General features: G+C 51.2%; 1 non-coding gene across 1 annotated transcript; it reads right to left on the bottom strand.

Moving 5' to 3' along the window:
• Positions 1–3,412: 3,412 nt before the first annotated feature.
• Positions 3,413–3,485, bottom strand: TRNAT-UGU. The gene has a single exon. It is a non-coding gene; the product is annotated as a tRNA-Thr (tRNA).
• Positions 3,486–8,305: the final 4,820 nt, after the last annotated feature.

Below are 8,305 nucleotides of genomic sequence, written 5' to 3'. Positions count from 1 at the left end.
TTATGTGCCAAGATTATATACATTATCCGAAACCTCAAAACCTTTCTTCCTATGCGTTGCCATGTAATGTTCTGTTGAAGAGGAGGAAGGTGACTCTTCGTGAGCTTAAGCTACTTGCCCTAGACCACAGCAGGGAGGGGACGGGGAACTGTTCAGCTGGATAGGAGCCAACACCCCTGTCAATACCCTGTGCACCCGCCACCCTGTAGGGCACTCAGCGAGGGCTGGTAGCTCTTACCCGGGTATTTGAGGAGTAAAAGAGTTAAGGGAGGAAATGATCCCCATCTCTGAGAAGTTCTTCAAATCCTGCAAATCATCCAGAACAGTGTTGGCAATTTGGCTTACAGAGAACAAAAACGCGAAATGCCGGGGTTCTGGAGGGCTTTCAGAGGCCATGTAACCACTGCGTTTGATATGCTTTCCATAACCTGCATAGATTTGTTTTAGATCCAAAGAAACAGATTCCATTTTTTTCCTTTAGCAATCTTTATTTGTAGGCTAACCTAACCTAACCAAATCTAAATACATCAGGCCTCTTTTTGATTCCTTTTCTCTTGTTCGGCCTTTATGAAAGATACAAAACACTGGTCACTTACTGAAGATCATTTTTAGATCTTTTTTTAGCCACTTCCTTTGCCCTATCCCATGGCTTTTGTTTTACTTCTGCTTACCTTTGGAACTCTTATGAACACTCTCTAGGATAGACATAAACCTCAGGATCTCACCAGCTCTGGTATTTTATACTTTTTACATCTTCTTAGATGAAGACACCAACATAAACGTGGGAGGAATTCTACCCTGGGTCGTTCTGTTGAAAGGTGGCTGAACATCCCGGGTCAGTCGGGGAGATTGGACCTACCTCTGGAACAAATATTTGAGCTTGCTCGCCTCATTTTTTTCCTCATTACAGGAAAAAAATACAATCTTTCTTCAAAGACATGTGGCAAAAATAGGGTCTGACCTGGAAGTGTTTTGGGCCCTGGGGGAACTGTGTCAAAATAAAGGACCGTGTCCTTCAGGGTCCAGGCCTTCTGAACACAGGTTTTGAATAGGAGGGTTGGCAGGTCTAGAGAAGGGAACTGAATGGGTATCCCTGAGATGCCAGGAAGCTGGGGAGAGGCAGCGTATTCCTCTCTGGCAAAGTGGCTTTATCTTCTGGAAGATGGCAATGCCTGCGAGCTGTCACAAAGAGGCTGGCCCCGTGAGGGAACAATCACTAGGTCATAGCCTAAATGGTTTTGGGCTTCCTTGGAGGCCAAGGTGTTGGAAAGTTCAGAAAAAGGCACACATGCACGTGCTTGCTCTTTCTAGAGACCGGCTGGAGGAGGGGGAAGGGGAAGGAAGCATGAGGATGGGTCATGCTGGAGGGAGAAGGGACTGGAATGCTTCAAAGGCATCTTCGTACTAACTCTGTTACTTGATGACCAAATAACCCGAAGTAAGCAGTCTCCGTATTACAGTATTTGAGGATCTGAAATGGCCTTGCAGAAAGGCTTTCAGTGTCAGTGAAGAGCTGACCCTTCTAGAAGTGATCATTATGGATGTTTCTTTTCTGCACCAGCGGGGGCCTATTTACTCAGGGCGCTCTGAGCATCTCACCTCCGCAGCATCCCTAGCAGCAGCTACCCCGACCACAGAAGGGCCGATAACCAACAAAAGCACGAGTGTGTTTGCCCAGAGCTAAAATCCTGCAAGCCGAGATGGAAAGTCTAACAGCTGTGTTATTTTCAAAGCTAACTCAACTGAAGAAATACACCCTCTTCAGACAAATTCCGTATGATTTCATTCATCCGTGGAGTCTAAAAAACAGACAAAAAGCAGCATCACATCCGTAAACACAGAGAACAAAGTGATGGGAGCCAGAGGGGAGGAGAGGAGGGTGCATGGGGCAAAATGGGTGAAGGGCAACCGGAGGTGTAGGTTTTCAGTTACGGAATGGATAAATCACGGGGATAAAAGGCACAGCATAGGGAACATAGTCCATGATATTGTAATAGTGTTGTATGTATGGTGACAGATGGTAGCTACTCTTGGGCGGAGCACAGCACAGAGAAGGTGAATCACTTGTGCACCTGAACGGAACAACACGTGCCAACTGTACTCAAACAAAAATTAAAAAAAAAAAAAAAAAAAATTCCCTTGCTCTTGTGGAGTTTAGCATTAGGTTGGGGAGATACTTAATTCCACCTCAACCACTGCCATTCTTCACTTTTTCGCCCAACACAGTGCTGGCTCTGGGAGACCCACAGATGGAGGAGACTCTGGCCACCGGTTTACCTGGTGTGAGCGCAGGTTAAGAATTCACTTGAACTTTAGGTCACAGGACTCTGGCTCTCTAAACCTGCACCACCTAACAGAAACACACGGGAGCTGCAACCGGGGGGAATTACAAATTTTCTAGTAGCCACGTTAAGAAAAATTAGTAAGGTTAATGTAATTACGTGTTTTATTTCATCCGGTATTCTTTCAACACGCCAGCAATCAAAAGTTAACTGATGGGAAAACTTACGTTCTCTTTTTGGTACTAAATTTTGTATACCCGAGTGGATTGTACTCTTTCAACAACCCAATCGACGCCGACCACATTTCGGACCCTCGGCGTCCACGGGGGCTAGCGGCTACTTTGCAGCTAGTCCGATCTCAGCCCCAGCCGGGAAACATGGGACCAGAAAGCCGGGGCGGGGAAATTCCGCGTACTCGGGAAGGACTCCCGCGGCTGCCCAGGCGGGCTCCCCCAGCAGCCCCGGGCGGTTTAGTTCCGGGAGCCGCTCCCCCTCCCTCCGCGGGGGCAGGCGCGCGGAGCCGGGCCGGGCGCGGGGGCGCGGCTGCCACGTGGCGGCCACCGCGCGCGCTTGCGCCCCGGCCACGCTGGCCGCGCTCGGGCCGGGCGGGGCGGGCGGCGGGACGCGCGCTCGCCGGCCTCCCGGGAGGCGAGCGGGAACCGGCGCGGCAGCGCCGCCCGCCGGCCGCTCGGCGTCACCGCGGGCGCGGCGCCGGCTCCGCCCCCGCCCCCGCCCGCAGGCCGCGTCCCGGGCCCGCCCCGCCCGCGGCCCCTTGAACCCGCCGCCGACGCCCCTCCCCCCTCCAGCTTCTCCTAACGCGCGGCTGGTTCTTGGCTTGCGGGGCGTTGAAAAGGAGTCCGTGGAGCCTCGTGTCTCCTGCTCTGGGGTCGCTGAGGACGGCTTTTTTTTCCTTTTTTCTTTTTTCTTTTTCCTGCTCTTCGTGTCGGGCCAGGATTTTCTCTTCCGGGTCGCCTCTAAAGCACCTTAAGGACGCCCATCATTTGCATTTCAGGAAGAGTCATTTTTAATCCTCCAGAAGTAACGTTTTCAGAAACCGCTCTTCCATTTTGGAGTTTCTAGTCCGTGAAGGGGAGGATTAAAAAAAAAAAAAAAAAGTAGAAGTTGACAAGAGGCCCCAGCGAGGATCGAACTCGCGACCCCTGGTTTACAAGACCAGTGCTCTAACCACTGAGCTATGGAGCCAACTCGTTACCTGTCGTGCTTTAATCCAGGGACATTGGAAGCAATGTTGCTTTTGCTGGCAATCTGAAGACAACTGACTTCGTGCATCCACTATCAGTGATAATCATAAAGACTATGAATTGTTGGAGAAAAATGCCTACAATATGACAAACATTAAAAAAATCTCAAAGTCCTAGGCTTATGATTATAAAACACGAAATCATACCTCCGTAAGTTAAGCATACAGACAGGGGCTGGAAGGGAAAATGTAAAAATGAAATCATGTTCTGATCGTATTAGGAGTGGTTCTTTTACATGTGAAAAAAAAGCCTCCAATTCATTGTTTATATGACAAATTGTATCAAGTTTAATACAGGGAAATGGGGGGGTCTTTGCTTCTCATAAATTAAGCTATTGATTATGGATGAATTAATTGATTGAACAGTATCTATTGAGTACTCACATACCTCTAGACTTCGGGGGTAGGGTGAATAAATAAAGCTCTGTTCCTGTTGTTTCTTTAATGATTGGGATCCTGAAACTGTACCTCATTCTTTTTTGCTTAATGAACTATTGACCGAAGGAATGAAGTTATGGTCACAGCATGACCCATTCCTGCGTGAAGGAGGGAATGAAGGTCATTTGGCCCAGCGAGCTGCCTGCCTCGCTCCCTTACCTCCTTCAAGGGTCTGCTCACATTCACTTACTCAACAAACCCTTCCTGACCCGCTCCTTGAAACTGCTCTAGCCTCCTTATCCTGTCCCGTTTACCCCCTAACGTGTTAACCTTCTTTCCTGTTAGATAATGTACTCTATTATTCTTTACTGTCTCTCCATTAGCGTGTCAGTTCCTTGCGGCCAACGCCCAGACCAGTGTGTAGCACGTAGTAGGTGCTCAGTAAATGGCTGAGTGAACGACATCTATGTTCAGGTCCTAAGCCGGGAGAAATCAGGCAAGTGCTTGGGGGAGACGGCCTCTCAACTCCCCTCTACTTCCACTGCCTCTCCCTCCCAGCTGGAATTTTGGGAACACCCTTGTGTCTTCTTGGCCCGTCTGCTTTTCTTATTGTTCTGCTTCCCCTGCCCTTTGCTCTGAGGTTCACTGTCCTAATGCGTGGCCTTTGTTCTTCCTCCGCTCTAGGACCCTCCAGGAGCGTTCTGTTGTACTCAGGATAAAGGCCAAAGTCCTCAGTTTCATTTTTTTTTTGGTAAACAACCTTTTCCTCTCCCCCAGGCTAACCTCGCTGGCACCGCCGTTTCTCTTTACATGGCTTCTTCCGCGTGGAACATCTGAGCCTGATTTCAGCGCCTCGTGTCATTTTCCCAAGAGCATCAGAGCTGGCTTATTCCCCGTCTCAGAGGTGGTCTGGAGAGTGTTATTAGTTTTCTAGGGCTGCCTAACAAAGTACCACCCGCGGGTGCAATAGAAGTGTATTGTCTCAGGCTTCTGGAGGCTGGGGGTTCGACTCAAGGTGTGGGTAGGGTCGTTTCCTTTGGAAGGTTCTGAGGGAGGATCCATCCCAGCCTCTCTCCTTGGCACTGGTAGATGGCCGGCTTCTCCCCGTGTTTCGTTTCTTTTCTTTTTTAAAATTACCTTAATGTTTACTTATTATTTTGAGAGAGAGAGGTGGGGGGAGAGGGACTGAGTCTGGAGATAAGGTGCGCCAGCGGTTCAGGGACGGCCTTGGGTCAGGGGCTCCGCCACTTCGCAGTGCCACGGGGTTCCTGGTGGTGTTCAGGTTGTTCTGGGTGGAAGGATGGGGGCGGGGGGACGAAGACCGAGGAAAAAGATCGAGGAAATGCACCCTTAGCCTCCCGTTACCTTGATACCTGGATTGCAGAACGAATTTAGTAGCTCAAAGTCCCATTTGGTGGGCTGCCCCCAGCCCTTCCAGATCAAACTCGAGGGGGCGGCGGGTAGGGGAAAGATCTTGGGCTTCGGGGTCTGGCAAGACCTCAGTTCGAATCCGGGGACACCTGGGGACACCTGGTCCCGGCCGCCCTCCGCCGAACTGCAGTGGGTGCTTCGGCTTCAGCCTCGGAGGGACTAGGTTCCCAGCCCAGCTCTGCCCCCTGCTGGCGGCACCGAAGTTACTGCACCTCCAAGGCTGCACCTGTACCGAGGGGCGATAGGGTCGTGCTGCCTGGGGTAGTCATGGGGGCAGACGGTGACGCACTGGGCCTCGCCTCCCCTTCAGGTACTGCCCACCAGGACCTGCGCGGTCCCCATCCCCATCTTCTTTCTCGCTTTCCTTCGGACTGGGGCGGAGGAGCTGTACCCCTGGCTCCAGAGGCAGTGATCCCTCCGGCTTTCTGCCCTCTTCCAACCAGCCATCCCCCTGCGCCGTTTTTAAAAAAAATTTTTTTTTTAACGTTTATTCATTTTTGAGAGACAGAGAAAGACAGCATGAGCAGGGAAGGTGCAGAGAGAGGGAGACACAGAATCGGAAGCAGGATCCAGGCTCCGAGCTGTCAGCACAGAGCCCATACGGCTGGAACTCAGGAACTTGGAGATCATGACCTGAGCCGAAGTCGGAAACAACCGACTGAGCCACCCAAACGCGCCCCACCCCCCCACGCCTGCGCCTTTTAATCCCTGGAACATCCGGGTCACTGGACCCTTCCCTTTAGCTTAAAAAAAAAAAAAAAAAAATCTTATTTATTTATTTTGAGGGGGAGGGGCAGAGAGAGAATCCTGAGCAGGCTCCACCGCCCTCAGGGCGGAGCCACAGGCAGGGCTCGACCCTATGAACCTGTGAGGTCATGACCCCAGCCAAGATCAAGAGTCAGAGGCTGAGCTACCCAGGCCCACCCCTCATTGCCACCAGCTGTTACCGCACTGGAGTCTCTCCCACAGAGACCATAAAGTGAGAGGAAAGGAAAGAAAACCCCTCCGCTGCAGGGGTTTGTCTGCCCTGGTTCCCTCTGTTCCTCGCCCAACTGGCCCTCTGTCTTGGGCCCGCCCCACTCTAGGCAGACAGGACCTTGGGGTCTTGACCCCACTGACCACTTTCTCCCCTGCGAACACTCTCTGCCGTGTCCCTCGCGGCCCCCACTCCTGAGAGTCCGCTCACTTCCCGGAAGGCTGCTTCTCAGCCTTGTTTGCGGCCCCACCTTCCTTGCCGCCCCCCGCCCCCCTCGCGGGGGAGGGTCCGGCCGCAGGCGCCCGAGCACCCGAGTCCGAGCTGGGCAGCTTTTTAGTGGAAGCGCAGGGCCCACGGCCGGGAGCATGAACGGCGAATACAGACAGCTTGGTTTCCTCGCATGTAAAACGGGACGAGGAAGAGGTTGGTGAAAATAATGTGAACAATGGTACCATCTCGTGTGGGCACGTGGGAAGAGTGAGTGAAACCATGCGTGTAAATACTTCACCTGGCATCTGGGGGGTACTTAATCGGGATGAATTGCTTTTTTTTACTGGTCGTACCTAGGGGATAAAAAGGGTTCGTAGGGCCCAGAGCCCCTTTTCTGTAGCCAGAGCACCTGCTGAGTGAGACGTTATCACTCTCCTTTGGGAGCTGACATAGGAGTGGGTGAGTCATGTCCAGAAACAGGAGATTCTCTCACCTCTTGAAAGACCACGGATTAGAATGAACCTTATTAAAGCCAGACAAGGCAAGGGCTCCACCAGGCCAGGAAGAGGATAGTCTTTCATTGCCGCAGCTGTCTTCTGTCATTTTCCCTGCTCCCCTCGGTGTTTTGGAGGAGTTTCTAACCCCCAGCAGCCAGAGGAGAGTGGGGTGCGGGTCCGTACTTTTGGTGGGTAGAATGATACTGGAAATGGCTCATTCAGAGACTGGATGCCAGTTGAGACACTGAAGGCATCTTAGGAGGTTGTTCAAGGCTTTTGGGACAGTCTTGTGGGACCAAGAAACTTCCCCCAAAGAGCTCTTGTGCGTCCCTCTGATCCCGGTGGGAAGAGACAAAAGAAGCCATCCAGTCTGGGGCAGAAATACACAACGCGAGAGTCTTACAGTTCTTCCAGCCCGTGGGGCTCCATTCTGGCTGCACATTAGTTATCTGGGGGCTTTAAAAAATGGCATTGCCCAAGCCCCAGAAATTCTGCAGCTACATCTGAGAACCTGATCTAACCAACCTTTTTTTGTTTTGTTTTGTTTTAAATGTTTATTTATTTTTGAGACAGAGAGAGACAGAGCATGAACGGGGGAGGGGCAGAGAGAGAGGGAGACACAGAATCAAAAGCAGGCTCCACGCTCTGAGCCATCAGCCCAGAGCCTGACGCGGGGCTCGAACTCACGGACCGCGAGATCGTGACCTGAGCTGAAGTCGGAGGCTTAACCGACTGAGCCACCCAGGCGCCCCACCAATCCTTTTTATCTTGTAGATGAATACACGGAGACTTTGAGAGCTCAGATAATTGACCCCAAATAAAGACCCTGGAGTCAATTATTGGCCCCAAGGTCTGAACTCGGACCCAGGGCTCTCGCCATTACCCTGCAGCAAAATCTCCTCAGCTCTGACACTTAGAATTGGTGTTCTTATGGGGAATGGCTACCATATTTATGCCTCTAAACATAAATCTAGACTTTATTACTTGAATAGTGTCAGTATACTCTGGAAGGACTGTCAAGAACGAAGACTGTTCTGGAAATCTCTGGGATCTATGGTGCCAGGGTCTGGTGACGAGCTCGGGTTCCAGAGTCACAAAAGCCTGGTTTTAAGTGGTAACTCTTCCACTACCAGCTGTGTGACCTTGGCCATGTCACTTAACCTCTCTGAGCTTCAGTTTCTTTATCTGTAAGGTAAATATTTCCTTAGAGAGTCAACACAGAGTGTTTTCTTGATTGTGAAGGTTAAATAGAGTAATGTCATTTGTTCCT

Source organism: Panthera leo, chromosome F3 (genome assembly GCF_018350215.1).
Source record: "Panthera leo isolate Ple1 chromosome F3, P.leo_Ple1_pat1.1, whole genome shotgun sequence".
Taxonomy (NCBI): Eukaryota; Metazoa; Chordata; class Mammalia; order Carnivora; family Felidae; genus Panthera; species Panthera leo.
This window is presented reverse-complemented; position numbering and strand designations above follow the sequence as displayed.